At 38.4% G+C, this 20,148-nt stretch overlaps 1 long non-coding RNA gene across 1 annotated transcript in view; it reads left to right on the top strand.

Annotated features, from left to right (window-relative positions):
• Positions 1 to 20,148, top strand: part of LOC134761443 (uncharacterized) — a 330,423-nt gene that overhangs the window by 265,303 nt on the left and 44,972 nt on the right. Inside the window, exon 4 of the long non-coding RNA XR_010140056.1 lies at positions 3,783 to 3,907. This is a non-coding gene — a long non-coding RNA (uncharacterized LOC134761443). The remainder of the gene's footprint in view (positions 1 to 3,782; positions 3,908 to 20,148) is intronic.

The following is a 20,148-nucleotide window of genomic DNA, read 5'->3' as shown; positions in this document are numbered from 1 at the left end:
TCATTTGTTCATTGTACTGTGGTATCCCACTAAGTTTTCTGTAAAAAAAGGATTCTACGCCAGGGACTGTGATGAGTATTTTTTGATTAATTTTTAATTGACAAATAATAACTGTATACTTATGCAATACAATGTGATGTTTTGATCTATGTATACATTATAGAAATAGTCACTCAAGCTAATTAACATATCTATCACCTCAGCAAGTTATTGTTTTGTGACTGAGAACATTAAAAGCCTATATTTTTTTCATGGTAAACTTTATTTCAATAGGTTTTTAGTGAACAGGTGGTATTTGGTTACATCAATAAGTTCTTTAGTGGTGATTTCTGAGATTTTGGTGCACCCGTCACCTGAGCAGTGTACACTGTACCCAATGTGTAGTCTTCTATCCCTCACCCCCCACTCCCACCCTTTCCCCTAAGTTCCCAAAGTCCACTGTATCATTCTTATGCCTTTGTGTCCTCATAGCTTAGCTCCCACTTATCAATGAGAACATATGATGTTCAGTTTTCCATTTCTGAGTTACTTCACTTAGAATAATGGTCTCCAATTCCATCCAGGTTGCTGCAAATGCCATTATTTTTTTCCTTTTTATGGCTGAGTAGTATTCCATGATATATACAAACCATATTTTAAAAGTTGATTTTTTAACAATTTCAAAATATACAATGCATTATTAACTGTGGTCACCATGGAGTATGATAGCTCACTAAAACTCTAGTCTAACTGCAACTTGGTACCTTTGAATCAACATCTCCCTTTTTCCCATCTCCTTTCCCCTCAGCCTCTGGTAACCTTTCTACTCTGTTTCTATGAGATTGATGTTTTTGGGTTCACCATATAAGTGAGATCATATAGTATTTGTCTTTCTGTGCCTAGCTTATTTCACTTGACATAAAGTCCTCCAGTTTCATTCATAATGTCATGAATGATAGAATCTTCTTTTTAAAGGATGTATCTATCCCATTATGTATAAATATCGCATTTTCTTTACTAATTCTTTCATTGATGGACCCTTAGATTACTTTCCTATCTTACCTATTGTAAATAATGCTGAAATAAACATGGGAGTACAGCTATCCCTTCAACATATTGATTTTAATTTTTTAATGTAGACACTAATGATGTTTGACAGTTCTCTCTCAGTAGTGTCTATTGTACTTTCAGAGTTTTGTCTGGGTCTGCTGAGTCATAGGCACATAATGGCAGAGTGAAAAGAATAGTGCACAGGGATTCAGGACACCAGGCCACTGGTGTCCTATTCCTGCCCCTAGTTATCCTGTAACCTTGAGGAAATCCCATCCCCTTTCTCAACCTAACTCTCCCCCATTGGTCTCTAGGTGTTACTCTTATGCCAGGTCTGCCCCACAGACCCTGGCCGATCGACAGATGAAAGGAGTACTCAGACACAGGTATGCAGTGTAAGAGCAGCTAGGGTACTGCCGTGCTCTAGTGGCCAAAGTGCAGCAGCCCCGAGAAGCTGGAGTTGCTTGCATTTACTCAGTGTAGGCACAATGCCAGTAGCCTGGAGCAAACACAATCCGTGGGTAACATTTATTGTGCCCCTTTCAGGGAACATCAAGCATGTGTGGATGATCAAAGGTCAGCTCTTGGTCAATTTAAGTAAACTAGCCTGTTTAAGATAACTTCCCCTACACTCCCTTGTATCTACTCCTTGCCCTCTGCCTCAGGGTTAGAGAACAGCTGCCTTCAGCTATTCTCCCCTGAAGCTATGCAGAGCCTTCCGACCTTTCCAAAGGCCTGCTCCTTTCTGAAGCCCTGCCTCTTTCCCTCTGGTTTCTCCCACTACTCTGACCCATCTCCTACACTCTTCTATGGCTATTCCCAGGTGTGTGACTATGGCATAAACAAGACTGGCTTTGGGTTATGTGTAGTTCCTGGTACCTACTATAAAACTATTAATCTCTGAAAAGTTATAAACCCCTGATATTCACTGCCAGATATGAATGATTTTTTACACTTTTAATTTATCAGTAGCAGAGACTACTTTTTAAACGGAATCTCACATGGAAGCCCAAATCTCTAGCACAAGAAAGTGAAGCCACTGTGTTTGGGAGGAAGGTTACAGCAACTGGCTACTCTCTCTTCTTTTATGATTCCTACAGTGATCCAAGAGACATCTTTGGGGGAAATCTGGAACTATCTGGAATGTGTTTTGTAAATGATTGGACTAGATGTTTTTCATAGATTTATGAATCTATGAGGCAGTACACTAGAATCAGGAAAGCATGATGTCATTAGAATGTCTATATACATCAATTAAGATCTCATGTATGTGGTATGGCAGCCAGGGACATACGCCATTTGGATCACTGTTAAGGAACTTGCTATTCAACTCTAAGAAATACAGTGAGCTGATACCCTCCAAATGTTAGGACCTTCAGGATCTGCCCCATCCTTCCAGCTGATGCCACATTCCTCACTGGCATCCCCAGCCAATGACTCAGTATAATGGGGTTATCAGAGTTTGGCCATTTTTGCCCACTGTGGGTTACCTCTTGGCTCTGTGTCTTCCCATTGGGTGGTCCAAGACTTGTTAAATTTGCCCAGTTCTATTTCCTCCACTTTTTATCCCTCACAAGTATTAACATTACAACCTCGGGTAACCTTTTACATCACTCTATAAAGCTTTCAGATGACCAGAACAATACTGAATAGCCCAGTATTGGTTTATTACAATAGGCATGAGACTTCCTTTCTACTAAAAACAAATGAGAGAATGAGGATGAGAGTGAGTGAATGAAAGGGAGAGGAAGAGGTCAGGCATTAATCATAGTATCTGGCACGTGATAAACGCTTGATAATCATTTCTCTTTTTGTCTGTACCTTATTAGCTATAACCTGCTGATTCAACACTAAGGCTGGCCAGCCAAGCTCCTGGATTCTCCAGATAGTTGGCTAAAGTTATCTTTCTCCTGTTTTCAGTTAAGTCATAATTATCACAGGTCTCTACACCAAGTCCTCTGGGAGTAAAATTTGACTTTGGTACTAAGGACCTTTCTTCCCCCAGACTCTACTCTCAGTACCTATATCCCTTATTCCTCTATTTTGGAATCAGTTGTTAGTATACTGATTCCTGTTCTGCCCTCCTTTTCTTTAACTTACCCACCTATCCATCAACAAATATCCTTATTAACTGTGATGTACAAAATGTCATATTTGCCACCATGGGAAGTAGAAGTCTCATTTAGACATTAATTTTGGCCTCAGGGTACTTATAGATGGTAATAGATTCCCATAAATTACATTCATACTTTATTATAGTTATAAATACTCGTTAAGAGTATTTATAAGAGAAGTTCAGATGATGCTCAGTTAATACTCAGAGGATAAAATTAAAATATATATTTTTATATATATAAACATTTATATACATATTATATATAAATATATATTTTTCAAAGTTTCAATAACAGATGACTTCTGGGAGAAAGTTACATTCACAGTGGGGCTAAGATATTAAGTCATTAGCAGAAAGCTGATCAATAAGCCAAAATAATATGAATTGCCATATGAATCAATCATCCCTTACTCCCTCTCCCAAGGTGGCAGTCAAGGGGCAAAGTACAGATCATAGAACTGAGAAATGTCTCATTAGAACCTTAATCTATGAAGCCAAAGTAGACGCAAATGCCAGAAAAAGCATCACCATGATGCACAGGTTTTTAGTCGCACAGGGTTATCCTCACACACCATCAGCACAGCCTTCAGACCACCGAGTTATTTCTGAAAATCTGTCATATGTTATTTTTTTCCAGATGGTAGTCTGAAAGGGACAGAATGAGAGAGGGAGCTGGAGAAAGAAATGAATAAACACGAATGCATCTGGAGAATGAGGCATCTTGGAATCTGGAAAGTGAGGCATCCTGGAAGAGAGATGAAGGTAAAATTTTAAAGATAACAAAATTTTTAAAATTATACCCTCACCGTAAGTGAGGATGAGTTGAAAGGCGCAAAGACACATTAGCTTGGATTTCTCCCTGTAACCCAAGCATAGATAAAAATAACAAAGAGGCCGACTCCACTGTATATTCTGAGAGTTCCACGTATGAAGAGTTGGGATTGGAACAGAATATGAGGAATGGAGGAAGGAGTGACTTCTAGTTCTTTTTATCAGTCCCGATAAAGGAATAAGAGAGAAACGAGACTTAAGTGGGCCCTGTTTTACAACCTCTAGAGATAAGCACCATAAATTAAAACAATCTTCCAGAGGCCATATTAAGAGATTACAGAATAAGTTGGTGACAGGGTGTGAAGCTACTTCCAGAAGATGGGGTGGTGGAAGGAGAGATGAAGAGTGGGTTAAAACAGATGCTTAAATTTAGACTGACAAGTATGCATAAGTGTCATTTTATCTAAAAGCAGAATGGACTAAATGACATCAGGGTTATTTTTTGTTTTTTGTTTTTCAGCGTAATAGCTATTTTACAGGTATGTTTGCCAGCTTGAAAGTTGAACATTAAGGTATTTCAAATCCAGGTCTTCATTTGCATATGGACAAACGAAAGCTAAAACAAAACCCCCCAAATATATACCTTCGGTTCTTGGCTTCCCTTACTACTATTTCTCTCTTGCAGTGGATATATGCAAACCCTATGCTTTTAGTCAGCCAAATATTTTGGTTCTCTGAACTGCTCTAAACCAAGCAGTGTCATTAATTTGATTTCGGCCTGCTTTGGGGAAATGTACTTTTCTGTTAACTGTAGGCTTTCTTCCAGAGTTTGGGAATGTGGCTCAAACATTAACACTGGTGTTACCTAAGTTCAGCCCTGGAAAGCTGTTTTGGAAACTGAAATACGAACCTAACTTCATAATTATATAGAACCCGGAGGCTGTCTATATTTTATGATTTGAGAGAAATTTGGATTAGGAGTCTTTTACTCTCTGGCCTGGAAAACTCACAACAGGACAATCCTAAATGTACAGCGTAAAGACTAATGAAAGCAAAATTTGAGGCCACCACTGAGAATATTTTATGTACTCTACAATTTCATTTTAAAGCTGGGGCCATAAACAGTTGGCCTGCAACATGCATGGAGGTTCAGTGTTGCTTCTCTCCAACCTAGCTACAAGTAACAATTCTAAACTCACTCCCCAATATCACCCTGCAGCCCAAAATAGAAGCATTAACTTCTGACTTGTGCTTAATGCTTTCCTGCCTCCCTCTGTTCCCTTCTTCCACACCATAACACTGTCTCCCTGTTTGCAGAGTGTTCATGATCTAGCTCTACTGTGAATGTACCCTAACAATGAAGTCTTTTATAATTTTCCTAACCATAATTAATGTTTCATTTTTTGAGATATTGTTAACATGCCCTAAAATTGATGCTTTTAAAGTGCATCCTTTTAAAGTCAGTGACTTTTAGAATATTCTCAAAGTTGTGCATTCAACACCAATAATTTTAGAATATTTTCATCACTCCAAAAAGAAATCTCGTTCCCGTTAGCAGTCAGTCTCCATTCTACTTACCCCCCAGCCCTTAGCAGCCACTAATCTACTTTTTGTCTCTATGGATTTGCATATTCAGTACATTTAATACAAATGGAATCATAAAATGAGTGGCTTTCTGTGTCTGGTATTATTCATTTAGGATGTTTTCAAGATTTATCCATGTAGAGCATGAGCCAGTACTCCATCCCTTTATATGGCTGACTTTCCGTTCTGTCAATATATTATATTTTATTTCTTAATTGATAGCCATTGAGTCATTTCCACTTTGAGTATTATTAATAATACTGAGATGAACATGTATGTATGAGTTTTCATATGGGCATTTATTTCCATTTCTCTTGGGTAGACACCCAGCTAGGAGTAAAATAATCTGGATCATATAGTAACTCTACGTTTAGCCCATTGAGGAACTGCCAAACTGTTCACCAAACTGGCTGCACCATTTTACATTCTTACCCAAAGTATATGAGCTTTCCAGTTTCTCCACATTCTCTCTAACACCTACTGTCTTTTTAAAATGGATTTATCCTAGTGGGTATGAAGTGATAATATCATTTGGTTTTGATTTGTATTTCCCCAATGATGGATGACGATGACTGTCTTTTCGTGGCTCATTGGCCATTTGTATATATTCTTCAAAGAAATGTCTTTCTTCTTTAATTGACTTATTTACAGTTGTAAATTTCCCTCTAAGCACTACTTTAGTTGCGTCCCATAATTTTGGCATGCTATCTTGTTTACATTCATCTTGAAGTGTTTTGTAATTCCCCTTGTGATGTTTTTCTTTGGCTTATTGTTGTTTAGGAGTATGTTGTTTAACTTCCACATGCTATTGAATTTCCCAAGTTTCCCTCTGTTACTGATTCCATTGTACTTGGAGAACATACTTTTTGTGATTTCAATCATTACACGTCTATTGAAACTTGTTTTGTGGCCTAATATAGATTCTATCTTGAAAAGTATTCAGGAACACTTGAGAAGAGGATTTATTTTACTGTTGCTGGGTAGAGTACTCTATAGATACTTTGTATTTAGTTTATTTATATTGTTGTTCAAGTCTTCTGTTTTCTTGTCAATCATCTGTCTGGTTCTATCCATTGCTTAAATTGAGATATGGAAGTCTCCAATTATCGTCAAATTTTCTGTTACTCACTTCAATTCTATATGTTTCTACCTCGTGTATTTTGGGACTTTTTTGATGCTTGTATAATTATTGTATATTTTTGGATGAATTGACTCATTATAAAATATTGCTCCTTATTTCTAGTAACATGTTTATCTTAAAGTCTATTCTGTCTGATATTAGTCTAGCCCCACTCCGGCTCTCTTTTGGTTACTGTTTACATCGTGATTCTTTTTTACACCCTTTGACTGTTAGCCTATTTTTGTGTTTGATGTAAAGCGTATGTCTTGTAGACAACATGTAGTGGCATCCTGGTTTCTTTCGATCCATTTTGCTAATTTCTGCTTCTTAATTTGAGAATTTAGTACAAATGGGATTACTGATAAGGTAAGGTAGGAATTATATTTGCCATTTTGTATTTATTTTCCTTATTTTTTGTTTCCTATCTCTTTCATTATTGCCTTCTTTGTGTTAAATAGATATTTAATCACCTTGTTTCCTTTACTACTAATTTATTTTGTTAGTGGTTACCCCAGGGATTTTGTCAGTGACTTTAATCTGAAACAATCTAGTTTATTTCAATCAATTTCAACCAGTATAGAAAAAATTGTTTCTGCATAGATCCAGTTCATCACCCTTCTTTGTGCTATTGTCATACAAATAACTTCTTTACACATGATATACCCGTCAACACAAAATTATAATTGATTTATGCAGTTTTTTAAATCAAATAGAATAAAACCTTATAAACAAAAATATATTTAACCTGTATTTTATATTTACCTATGCAATTATTTTTACCAGTTATATTCATTTATTTATGTGAATTAAAGTTACTTTCTAGTGTTTCTTCACATCAGCTGAAGGATTCATTTAGCATTTCTTATAGGAAAAGTCAAGTTAGTGAATTTTCAGTTTTTGTTCATCTGGTAATGTCTAAGTTTATTTTTGAAGAATAGTTTGGTTGGATATAGATTCTTGGTTGACAGTCTTTGTCTTTTAGCATTTTGAATATGCCATTCCTCTGTCTTCTGGTCTCCATGATATCTGATGGCAAATCAGTTTTATTCTCTTTGAGTGAGCACCCACTTTAAATGATCAGTTTCTTCTCTTCTGATGGTTTTAAGATTTTTCCAAAAAGTGGGAAAAGGATATGAACAGACACTTCTCAAAAGAAGACATTTATGCAGCCAAAAGACACATGAAAAAATGCTCATCAGCACTGGCCATCAGAGAAATGCAAATCAAAATCACAATGAGATACCATCTCACACCAGTTAGAATGGCGATCATTAAAAAGTCAGGAAACAACAGGTGCTGGAGAGGATGTGGAGAAATAGGAACACTTTTACACTGTTAGTGGGACTGTAAACTAGTTCAACCATTGTAGAAGTCAGTGTGGCGATTCCTCAGGGATCTAGAACTAGAAATACCATTTGACCCAGCCATCCCATTACTGGGTATACACCCAAAGGACTATAAATCATGCTGCTATAAAGACACAGGCACACATATGTTTATTGCGGCACTATTCACAATAGCAAAGACTTGGAACCAACCCAAATGTCCAACAATGATAGACTGGATTAAGAAAATGTGGCACATATACACCATGGAATACTATGCAGCCATAAAAAATGATGAGTTCATGTCCTTTGTGGGGACATGGATGAAATTGGAAATCATCATTCTCAGTAAACTATCGCAAGGACAAAAAAACCAAATACTGCATGTTCTCACTCATAGATGGGAATTGAACAATGAGAACACACGGACACAGGAAGGGGAACATCACACTTGTGGGGTGGTGGGAGCGGGGAGGGATAGCATTAGGAGATATACCTAATGCTAAATGACGAGTTACTGGGTGCAGCACACCAGCATGGCACATGTATACATATGTAACTAACCTGCACATTGTGCACATGTACCCTAAAACTTAAAGTATAATAAGAAAAAAAGATTTTTTCTTTCTTAGGTTTTCAACAGCTCAATCAATTATTATGGGTCTGAGCATGGATCTCTGAATTCATCTTATTTGGAGTTCTCGGACATGTTTTCAGCCGTTATTTCTTCAAATATTCTACCTATCTCTATCCTCTTGGGGTTACCATTGTCTATATATTAGTGTGCTTGATGGACTGCACTCCTTCAATACTCTGCCCAGCAGTTAACAACCATGATTTAGCCTTTATCTCCTCCTTCTGCAGAAACTCAAAGTTAGCCAGAAGTAATAGCTTAGGGCTTTCTCAGATGTTTCCAGGGCATTTTCATAGGCCCAAACATGTACACAGCCCTGTGTGCATGTCTGTGACATTCTAGATTCTCTGAAATATATCAGAGTTTTTCAAAACACCCTTTGGATCTCTTATTCCCAAGATTTCCTTAAGCTTTTTGGTTAGCCTATTATTTTCCTCAACTGTTTCCCACTTCTTCAGGAGTTAAGCTTCCTGTTAGGTTAAATAAAGAATGCTTTGCTAGTGGGTTCTTCTAGGAAACCACCAAACAGATCAAATAATGACGATGCTCTAATAATGGGATTTTGAAAGGGTTTTTGCCCCATTCTACTCCCTTTGGTGGTTCTGGCTGCTGGATTTTACCATGATTGCAGGCTATTTGGATTTCAAGACTACTGTGGTGCTGGGGAGGGGAGGGGTAGGGATGCAAATAGGAAAAATTAAATATTTTCAGGATTTCCATAAGCCTTTAATTAATTTTTAGAGTTTTGCAAAAGTTAATTCTGACAATTTATGCTGGTGTTCTTTCTGCTTTTATGGAGAAGAAAATGTTCAGATTGACATTTTTGTTAATATCCTTAGTCTTTCACTTTTAATGAACTTCTTCTATGGCACCAGTGAAACTAGGTAGGCACACAATGGTAAATACACATATATATAAAACCAAAAGCAAGGAATTTAGATGACTGTGAGCTCAACAGAATGTTGTAGTTAGGATAGTAAATAGAATGAGCTAGGGAGATGGGAGATGGTGGTTTGTGAATGCAACGTTTAAAAATGAGGTTATGGAGGTATTGTGGTTATTGTCAATGATAAGGTATGGGGAATGAGTAAGAGAAAAAGACTGAAGAAGGAAACGTTAGAAACAAAGACCAAGGTGTTGAACAATCCACTATGGTGAATTTTGACTTCACTAAAGATTATTCCAGAAGAAAGTTTAAATAGGGAAAAGCAGTGAACCAAAATCTTTAAGGAATGAGGGATAATGATGAAGATGTCATCTGACAATGACACTAAGGGGGCAACACATATGTGAAGTCAGTATAAGATTCCAATAGGTTTTTAGGTTAAAAAATAAATAAATAAGCATCTGGAAATATCAATGAAGAGCAAGGAGGACATTTACTTCACCTCAGGGCCCTTGTAGAAGAGATATCGGGGAGAAAGAAGCTATAGCAAGAGGGCTTCAAGGGTGGCCATATCCTCAGGAAAGATTCAGGTTTATATTAGGGGAAGAAGGTAATGAACATTTCTTGAAGACATCGAAGGCATGAGAAATTTGTTGGGGAAGCCCATGGGACACAGTGATCTAAGCACTTTGTGTATACTGACTGACTTATGAAATCCTTATAACAACCCTCTCAGGTAAGTGATATTTTTACTTCCATTTTGCTGATGAGAAAAATAATTAGGCACAAAAAGTTTTAGAAACTTATTCAAAGTGCTAGTAAGTGCCAGAGATGGAATCCATACCCAAGCCATCTGGCTTCAGTAGTCCACGTATAACCCCAGCACTCCACTGCCTCTCACAAGTAAATTATAGACATTATAACTGATGGGATTGTAGCTACAGTTTCCAATGCTAATTCAGGGCAGCACACCAGCCCACTTGGAAGAGGAATCTTTCACTCTCAGGTCATTTCCAACCCTCTCTAGGTAATGACTTTAAGAGTCATGACTCTTCATTTGTTCATGAAATAGTCACTTCACAGTGTTTCCAGCACTGTTCTAAGCTGTGGGATACAGTGTTGAAGAAAACAGATAAAACTGCTTTCAAGGAATTTGTATCCCAGTTGGGGAAGCAGATAGTAAATTATGTAGTAAGTTAAAGGACAATAAATTGAATAGAGAAAATAATGTACGGAAGGAGAATAGATTATGCATGTGTATTTGAGGGGGAGTTTGATTTTAAATATAGTGATTAGGGAAGACATCACTGAGAAAGAGTCATCTGAGCAAAGACCTGAAGGAGGAGATGAGAACAAACCATATGGCTATCTGGAAAAAGAGCATTGCAGTGCAGCAGAGAGAAAAGCCAGGACACCCGGCAAGGAGGCCATTATGTCTAACTCAGAGTGATTCAGAGAGAAGGTTGGAGATTTGAAGCAGGGATGGAACATATTGCATGGGGCCTTACAGACTTTTGCAAAGACTTTGTGTTTCCTGAGTTAGATGGAGAGCCACCACAGTGTTTTAAACAGGTAAATGCCACGATCTGACTGACAAATTTAAAGTATCATTATGGCTTATACATTGAGACTAGGATGTATGGAGTAAGGGTGGAGGAAACAGGCATCTAGAAGGCATTTACAATAATCGAGGTAAAATATGATGTTGACAGGCATCGTAGTGGTATCAGTGGAGGGTGAGTAGTGGTATGAGTCTAGATATACATTGAATGTGGAGCATGAGAGAAACAGGAGTCAGGTGACTTTATGGTTTTGGCTTAAGCAACTGAAAGGATAGAATTGTCATCAACTGAGATTGTAGATAATTATGGTTGGAGTGGATTTGGCTGAGAAGCAGGGAGGTTGCTAGATCAGTTTGAGATATATTGAGCTTGAGATGGCTATTAGCATCCAGATGAAGATATTAAATAAGAAGATAGATGTCAGGAAGGTTCATCAGCATAAGAGAGTGAGTGTAGACAGGAAAGAGAAGTCCTAGGAATGAACTCCTCTGTATTCCCTAACCATGAAGATGTCAGGAAGATGAAAAGAAACCAGCAAGGGTTAGTGTGAAGGAATGAAACCAGGACTATGTCTGTTTGGCAGCTAAAGGTAGAAAATGTTGGCCGCGCGCAGTGGCTCACACCTGTAATCCCAGCACTCTGGGACGCTGAAATGGGTCAATCAGCTGAGGTCAGGGGTTCAAGACCAGCCTGGCCAACCTGGTGAAACCCTGTCTCTACTAAAAATACAAGCAATAACTGGGCATAGTGCCAGGAGGCTGTAATCCCAGCTATTCGGGAGGCTGAGGTAGGAGATTCGCTTGAACCTGGGAGGCGGAGGTTGCAGTGAGCCAAGATCGCACCATTGCACTCCAGCGTGGGTGACAGAGGGAGACTCTGTCTCAAGAAGGAAAAAAAAAAAAAGTAGAAAATGTTTCAAGAAAGAGGGAGTGATCAATGCCACATGCTGTCATGTGTAGGTGACTGTGAGAGGAACAGTGTCTGGAATGGTGGGATGAAAACCTAATGAGGGTGGGTCAAGGAGAGAATTAAAGGAGAGGAATTGGAGACAATAAGCATAAACAAGTTTTTCTAGTAGCTTTGCTATAAAGAGGGCAGAGAAATGGGGTGGTAACTAACTGGGGGAGAAAATGAGGTCAGCAGATGTTTTTTAAGATGGGAAAACTGTTGTATTTGTGCATACTGATGGGAAAGAACTAGTAGATAAAGGGAAATAAATGTCAGGAAAGTGTGGGGAGAATGGCTGCAGTGTGTCATCAGGCTGCAGGGAAAGGGTCAAATGCTCTGGGGAAGGTGTGAGTCTTCCATAGGCGCAGATGGCTCATGTCAGGAAAGGAGATCCAGGCTCCTGGGGCAGACTGCCTGGGGTCACATCTAAGCCCACACATGCCTTTACTGCATATTTTTGAGGAAATTATTTAATCTCCCTGAACCTCTGTGGTACTTGAAAAATACACCACAGAGTATCTAATGTATAGTAAGGGGTCAAATAGCTATTGTTGCTCTAAGAGAAAATAAACCTTAATAATTTGGCTAACAACAGAAGAAAAACTTTCAGCATACTGTCTGCATTGTCTACAGCATGTTTTCCAAAATTTGAGTTAATCCTCCTTCCTCTGACGTGTTCTCCAACGGCACACACAGATTTGTGTAGTTTGCACACACTTTGCCTCGTCCGTGTCATGGACTGCTCAGGAAGGTAATTATCCCAGAAAACTAAGCTGCATGAAAAGATAAACTGCTTAGTGGATTAAAATTGCATATTTTGTATAACCCGATGGCACAAACATCCTCGTTTCGCTTGTTGCGTGTCTCATAAATCTCTCCAGGACGTCTACTGCTGCTGCTTTGGAGTTTTTCCATCATCACCTTTTTTTCTCTGGCGGTGGTGAAACAGACTCAGAAAACATCTCCTCTGGCAGCACTGTTCCCTGTCTCCAGGAGATGAGCTATGATGACACCCGCCTCTCACAGAGACACAGGGGTTGTGACAATAATTGAGAGAGAAAACCAACAATTCTTCCCTCCCACTGGGGAGGAGGATGGGGTTTCATTAAGGGCTCAGATGCTTAGAAGCAGTTGGCTGTTATTACAAGGGCTTTCTGCTGGCAACCTTTATGTGCTAGTGTTAATAAAAAAGGCAAGTAGCTTAGTGCCATTTGCCACTGGAGCAGCCTTTCTAGCTTAGCTGCCACTGTAATGTCGCAGCCTCTATGCAGGTCCTGGCAGTTTTGCCATAGGCATTAGAGAATCATTTGGGGAGCATTTGTTGACTGTCTATTTAATGGTCAGACAGAACAGGCTTAAGAAGAAGTTAGGCTTCTAACTTCTTCTGACATCTGCTGACCTCATTTTCTCCCCCAGTTAGTTACCACCCCATTTCTCTGCTCCCTTTATAGCAAAGCACTAGAAAAACTTGTTTATGCTTATTGTCTCTAGTTCCTCTCCTTTAATTCTCTCCTTGACCCACCCTCATTAGGTTTTCGTCCCGCCATTCCAGACACTGTTCCTCTAACAGTCCCCTACACATTGCAGCCTAGAAATCTTAAGCCTAGAAAATAGTCTTAAGAATGCAGTTAGAAAGGAGGAAGTATGGACATAAATTAAGTCAGGTACAAGAGGTATAAAGTATGTCCCCAGAGATCTTTATTCAGATACAGTACATTCCTCAGTTCTAAGATTCTATATATTTTTTTAACTTTTCTTTTATGTTTAGGGGTACATGTGCAGTTTTGCTAGATAGTAAACTCATATCACAGGGGTTTGTTGTACACATTTTCATCACCTAGGTACTACACCTAGTACCCATAGTTTGTGTTTTTTTATCCTTTCCCTCCTCCCACATCAGGTAGGCCCCAATGTCTGTTGTTACCTTCTTTGTGTCCGTGAGTTCTCATCATTTAGCTCCTACTTATGTGTGAAAACGTGGTATTTGGTTTTCTCTTCCTGCAATAGTTTGCTAAGGATCATGGCCTCCAGCTCCATCCGTGTTCCAAGAGATTCTATATTGTATAGCTCTGACAGCTTCAACAAGCCTGCAGCCCACCTTGGCCACTCATCCTCCACTCCCATCCCAGTATAAGCATTAGGAGCACCTGAAGGCTAGTCCTCAAGATTGTGTATTTTTACACTTTCTACTGACTTGAGTTTCTTGTATTGCCTTGCCTTCTTGTTTCCTATTCCATTTCAGTGGCTATAGTGACTGACAAATAGTAGGTATGCAAATGCTAGCTGAATAGCTAAAGTCTTGACACCAACTCAGTAGTTTTGTTATCAATGTCAACACCAGTAACTTCAGTTTTGAATCCACATATCAATTCTCTGCTGTCTAGACTAAAAAGTTCTATGACTTTAGTTTCCATGACTACAGAGTGTCTACATCTCCCATACTCAGAAAAGAGCCATATCACAGGCACCAAGTGAGTACTAATTGCCTGGCTAACTTCTATACATCTTCTGGAAGAATGAGGATGTACAAATGAGAAGGAATCCAGAAGAGTCTTATTAGATGAGAATATGTCCTCAGACTTTGTCAATGTGCTTGTATTCCAAGCACGCTACCAGCACTAGCTTTACTTTTGTGGAGTACCTCCTCATCCTTGCATCTACATTAGCTCTGAATGCACATTCCACACTTCCATATAGTCATCATTGAGCTCCATAAAACAAACCGGCAAACTCACATGGCATGAAGGAGAGGGCATCCAGGATCATTTTAGATTCAAAAGCTGACTGGAAGAATGATGATGTGAGACCTGACATCTTGGTACTGGAATTGGTATCCCTTGGGCTGCCAGGAAAGCCACCTCCAGTATAGGAACACTTGTCATTTAGAAAATGGAACTTAACTGTGTGTGTGTGTGTTTCTCCTAGAAGGAAGAATCAAGAGGTGGAATTTATAGGAACACATATCTCAATTTAACACCACAAACCTACAAAAATTGAGGACTACTTTGTGATATAGCAAAATCATCCAAGGAAATAGTCAAAAAAGGTCCAGGTTACTATCCCGAATATCAGAGAAAGCATTTCTGAGTCAGGGAAGTGATCAGTTAATAAGATATTTAAGATCTCTTTTAACTTGAAAAGGCAAGTGTCCAAGAAACATGTAAATCTATGACTATTAGAAGTATTATGATGATGGCTATTATTTATGAAGTACTTAATATTTGCCTGGCACTATGTGAAGCCCTTTAATTCACATCATTCCTGTAACAGATTTATGAAGTAGGCAATGTTCTCATACCCATATTAAAGGTAAGAAAAATAGGTTAAGGTAACTTCCCCAAGGTTACCTACTAAGAACAGAGTCTCCATGGTTACTTTCTTACAGTTTTAATTACCTATGGTCAACTGCAGTTGGAAAATATTAAATAGAAAAGTTCAGAAATAAGCAATTCATGAGTCTTAAACGTGCACTGTTCTAAGTAGTGTGATGAAGTATTGAGCCATCTTATGCTGTTCTGCTCTGTGAATCATCCCTTTCTCCACTGGATCCAAGGTTTAGACCCTACTCGCCCATTGTGACTTAGTAGCTGTCGCAGTTATCTGATCAACTCACAGTGCTTCTGTCAGGTAACTTTTATTCTACTTAATAATTGACTCACAGCCTAAGAGTAGTGATGCTGGCAATTCAGATATGCCAAAGAGAAGCTGTCAAGTGTTTTCTTTAGGAGAGAAGGTGAAAGTTCTCAACTTAAGGAAAGAAAACAAAATCATGTGCTGAGCTTGCTAAGATCTGCAGTAAGAATGAATTTTCTATCTGTGACATTGTAAAGAAGAAAAAAGAAATTTGAGATAGTTTTGCTGTTGCACCTCAAAAATGGCAAAAGTTATGGCTACAGTGCATGATTGGTGTTTAGTTAAGATGGGAAAGGCACCAAATTTGTATGTGGAAAACAAAAACACAGATGTTCTGATTGATGATAATTAGGTTTGGTACTGTCTGGAGGTTCAGGCTTTCACTGGGGGTCTTCGAATGTATGTCCCATGGGTAAGTTGGGAGTACTATAACTATCAGAGCTAGGATTCAAACCCAGGCACTGTGACTCCAGAATCTAAATTGTTAACCACTAAATGCACTGCTTCCTCTTAAGAGAGAAAATAATTCGCTCCTAGGAGGGGTGAAGCTCTTAATTTTAAATCGAAAAACTAAAAAGGCTTCTCTGAAAAAGGATGTTTTAAGCTGGGACCTAGAAAGTTAGTTATGGAGTAGGGGTAAAAGCCTCCCATGAGCAGGGAGTGTCATACGACACTGAAAGTGGGGTCCTTTCAAAGAACCAGAAGGAGATAACTATAGTAGGAACAAATTGAAGAATAAAGAAAGTGATTCACAACAAGGCAAAATCTCTGGGCTGGTGTAAGGTCACACAGGCTGTGCTTAAGGACTTTGGATTATACTCTAAGTACAGCAGGGAGTTCTATGACATACTAACGATGGATATCATCAGCTCATTTTGCAGATAGAGGAGAAAACCTGGTGAAGGGAATTAAATTCCCAGAGTCCTTAGAAGGCTGTTATGATTGAGAAACTATTATTGTTGTCAGCCGTTGAGATTGGGGGATTGTTTGTTACTGTGTCATAACCATGCAAAAGTGGACTAGTACTACATGTAAGAGTTAGAAACAGAAGGGCTGTGCGAATGGAAAGAGTGGTGTGGCTAAAAATGAACATTTACAAAGACCCTGGGGAAGGAAAGGGGTGTGCCATGTTGGAGAGCCCAAAATGTTGGCGTTTCCGGATCCAAGGAGGGGGGCAGTGGCTCTAAAGGAAACTGAAAAATCAGGCTGGGGCCAGATCATGTAAGGCCTTGTAGGTATTTCAAAATTTTAGATTTAATCCTAAGTGCATTAGAAAACCAAGGATCAACAAGATAATCTTTGTGAAAGTGATAGTTTTACTTTGCAAGCTGTAAAGCAATAGCAGATATAATGTATTTTTCATTAAAGATAAAAGACCTTTTCAGCCTGGAACATTGAAAGTCACAATCATCCTAATTCTTCACTCCTAATTTCTCTAGCACATATCTCTTCCACAAAAGGATATTCTCCTAAGTAGCCACAACATCATAATCACATTTAACAAAATAAAAAAAAATTGAATTTTTACAAAATTTTAAAACAAAATTTCATGGGAATAAATAAAAGCCTGAGCCTGACAGAAGAGACAGTCCCAAATATAACAAAGATTATTTTAATTCCTACTTATTTGATGAGAAACACTTTAATTTATTTATTTTGTTTGTTTGTTTGTTTTATGGAAATTATTTATTATATTGTTTTTCTGTAAATATTTCAGTATATTTCTCTGACATGGAAGGGTAGCCACAATACCATCATCAAATCTAAAAATATTAACAGTATTTTTAATATCATAAAATATCTAGTCATGTTTAAATTTTTCTGATTGTCCCATAAATTTACAGTTAGCTCATTTTAAATGGAATCCAAACAAGGACCAGACATTGTATTCTTTCTTAATCTGTAGGTTCCTTCTCTTTGTTTTTGGAATGTAAGTAAATATATATATATATATATATATATATATATATATATATATATATATAAAATAAGAGGGCCAACAATTTACATTTTTTTTTTTTTTTGAGACAGAGTCTCTCACTGAAGCTGGAGTGCAATGGCACAATCTTGGCTCACTGCAACCTCCGCCTCCTGGGTTCAAGTGACCAGCCTGGCCAGCATGGTGAAACCCTGTCTGTACTAAAAATACAAAAAAATTTGCCAGATATGGTGGTGGGCAGCTGTAATCCCAGCTACTTGGGAGGCTGAAGCATGAGAAACACTTTAATTTAACCCAAGCATATTAAAGCTGTAAGATTCCACAGAAATCATGTAATTTTAAAACTATCATTCTTAGTAAGAAGGCATATATATGCCACAAGTTATTGACTGACACAGCTGGGCCTAGAAATGTTTTTCACCTTTAGCTCCATCCAACACCATCATCTCTATGTACCACTAAGAAAGCTTGGGGATTTTCCCTTGTTTTCAAGGGCAACAAGGGAATCAATTTAAGCCAAGTCCTACCAAGAATTGCTTTCTCTCCAGATAATCCATTTTTAATAAATCAGTCTGAAGTGTAGCACTCCGTTGACGTGCTTCATCTCTGTCAACATTCCAGAGGTGTTCAGTTGGCATGGTTAATTCCCAGACATTCATCTTACCTCTGTAACAAGTGGCTAAACCCAGATACAATTTAGAGACTTGGACCTAGTCATGAGGCACTGTTTAAAGCCAGTGTTTTATCCATGAGCCCAATGGGAATATTGCTTATGATAGTTTAATACAGCTGCAGTATTACAGCAATTTATTTTCAGAAACCTACACCAATGCCTTCTTTTTCTACTCCTCTAAATATCACAATGAGATATGTTTATATGAGCCATGAGAAGTCTCATGGTGCAGGAGAAGAAGAATAAGATTATGAACTGTTGCTATATTACCTACAAGTTTCAGTAGATGTCAGTTCAACAGCACAATAAATCAATAACTGTATATGCATTTCAAAATACACATTGACTTAGAGCCTCCCTGTCTTCTCAGAGAACATATTTGCAATAACTTATTTGGGAACTATAGACCCTCCATCATTTCTCCTCACACTCACTCTCTGTTCATGTATCTCTTTTGTACTCCAGACCTCTATCTCTAACTCCTCATGAGCCAACACCTAACACTTGTACTGAAAGATGGTTATTCGAACATCCCTTCCATGTGAATGTCCCATAAAAGTATCAAATTCAGTGGGCTACTCTTTGGTTTTAAGTGCAATAACTGATAATCCCTCTTTCCCCATTAAGTTCATAACTTGGGAAAAAACACAGGAGGAAGATATGGTACAAAATATTAGCCTATTCCTGGTAAAATTGGATAGGAGGAGTCCTGGGGCTGATTCCAAATTGCAATTTCTAACCCCCTCAAACATCCCAAATTATATTTAACTACTGAGTCACATGCCAAGAAACACAAACACTGCAGGCTTCCTCCTGCTGCCTCTATTCCCAGGTACCTTACCTATTCTAATTTGTAGTCTTTCTTCTTCTTCTTTTTGAGACAGAGTTTCACTCTTTCGCCAAGGCTGGAATGAAGTGGCACAATCTCGGCTCACTGCAACATCCACCCGCCGGGTTCAAGCAATTCTCCTGGCTCAGCCCCCAGAGTAGCTGGGATTATAGGTCCCTGCCACCACGCCCAGCTAATTTTTGTATTTTTAGTAGAAACAAAGCTTCACCATGTTGGCCAGGCTGGTCTCAAACTCCTGACCTCAGGTGATCTTCCCACCTTGGCCTCCACAAGTTCTGGGATTACAGGCTTGAGCCACTATGCCCGGCCTTCTAATTTGTAGTCTTAAATCGCACTCTGTGGTTTGGGTGCTGTCTTGAGTTAGATTGTAGGCCTATGTGAACTTGAGTGTTACTTACCTCCTCATAAGACCTTTCTCACTTAGCCTTGAGTTTCTGTTTGGAGTCCTGTGGATTAAGGATGGTATGAATCTTACTGCTAGTCAAGTCAAGACTAGCAAGACTGCTAGTCTCACCTGGAAAAGCCTGAGATAGTCCATGAATTTAAGCAAATTGTAATCCAATTATCTTTCTAAATATCAACATGATTTTGCTTACAAAATATTGTCAATTCATGTATAATCAAGGACCATTATATTTGGTGTATAAGATTGTTTTGTGTTTTGTTTTGTTTTCTGGGCAGTTAGGAAGGAGAGAGGGAGAGAGGAATGTGTGTGTGCATGCATGTATGTGTTGTGACAGAAAAGACAATATTCCCTTATTTCCAATATCTGATTGCAAATTCCAATTTACTTACTCTTTACAAGTAGATAATTTTAAAAAATCAATAGATGAATATTAATGAAGTCCAACTTACCATTCTGTTTTCTTATGGTTAGTGCTGTTTGTGCCCTGTTTGACAATTATTTGCCTACCTACCTACCTCAAGATCAGATGTTTGTCTATCTATCAGAGAAGATATTCTCCTACATATTATTTTCTAGAAATTTGTTTTATTTTTTGTATTTAGATCCATGATCAAATAGAAATTGAATGTTTATGATTTAAGGTAGCAGATGAGCTTTACAATTAGGGCAATT

This window comes from Pongo abelii, chromosome 4 (genome assembly GCF_028885655.2).
Source record: "Pongo abelii isolate AG06213 chromosome 4, NHGRI_mPonAbe1-v2.0_pri, whole genome shotgun sequence".
Lineage (NCBI taxonomy): Eukaryota > Metazoa > Chordata > Mammalia > Primates > Hominidae > Pongo > Pongo abelii.
The sequence above is the reverse complement of the archived record's forward strand: the minus strand, read 5'-3'. Positions and strand labels throughout refer to the sequence as shown.